The sequence below is a fragment of the Poecilia latipinna genome, unplaced genomic scaffold, assembly GCF_001443285.1.
Source record: "Poecilia latipinna isolate Pla-1442-1.1 unplaced genomic scaffold, P_latipinna-1.0 Scaffold3334, whole genome shotgun sequence".
Classification (NCBI taxonomy): domain Eukaryota; kingdom Metazoa; phylum Chordata; class Actinopteri; order Cyprinodontiformes; family Poeciliidae; genus Poecilia; species Poecilia latipinna.
Window position 1 is genome coordinate 16,424 of NW_015115950.1, and position 843 is coordinate 17,266.

Consider the following 843-nt stretch of genomic DNA (forward strand, 5'->3'; position numbering starts at 1 on the left):
ACAGCTTCATACATCTGAATATTTTTGTGTGCCACACTTTTCTAAATTTGTCCGTACTCCAGTTTTTAGTGACAGCTGAGTAGTGTTTATACGTGAGGCCCCTGGTTTTTGCAGATCGGTAGCAGAACCAGCTTGGTGGAAAGGACTCCTGGTCATGTTGGAGCTTAAATTGGATTATTTCTGAAAGAACGCTCGGGTTTAACATCCTGATGGAAACATAAACTAATCGTTTTATTTCAGTGTTTTTTAGGATACAAATTTGAACGTTATGATTATGTCTTCACATCTCAGTCATATGTCTTATGCTCTGTTTGAGGCGGCCATGACGGTGTTATTAAGCTGGTGCTTAATAACACCGTTATGATGAAGGCAGAACCTTCATCCTGTCTGGGTTTGAATGAAGAACATCTGTTAGCATCTGGAACAGAAACAGACATGTTTGCTTTTTAATGAGAAGCAGAAATACATTTCAGTAGAACCGGATCAGCAGGATGGGTTGAAAGTAAAATATGACTGAGAACAGGTTATTGTTCATCTTCTGATTATTGTAAGGTGGTTCTGACAGAACCGTTTCTTGTCCATGTAAAATGGCCTTTTATGCTTCATGTTTTTAAATGTTCTCGCTAATAAATACATTTTACCAGAAAACACTGCTTTCTAAAAAACTTATGACGCAAAATGAATCTGAATGATAGTTTAAAAACTAAATTTAACAACTTTTCATAAAATTTGATCGCAGTTCTTGAAGCCGGTCTCAACGTCGGTATTTAATTTGAAGACCACAGCTATAGAAATATCACTAACATAAATCCGAGCATTAAATGTGCCGTATTTTCCAGACTA

At 36.7% G+C, this 843-nt stretch overlaps 1 long non-coding RNA gene across 1 annotated transcript in view; it reads right to left on the reverse strand.

Moving 5' to 3' along the window:
• Positions 1-210: 210 nt before the first annotated feature.
• LOC106940717 (uncharacterized) overlaps positions 211-843 on the reverse strand; it is a 9,212-nt gene continuing 8,579 nt past the window's right edge. The window contains exon 2 of the long non-coding RNA XR_001423177.1: positions 211-418. This is a non-coding gene — a long non-coding RNA (uncharacterized LOC106940717). The remainder of the gene's footprint in view (positions 419-843) is intronic.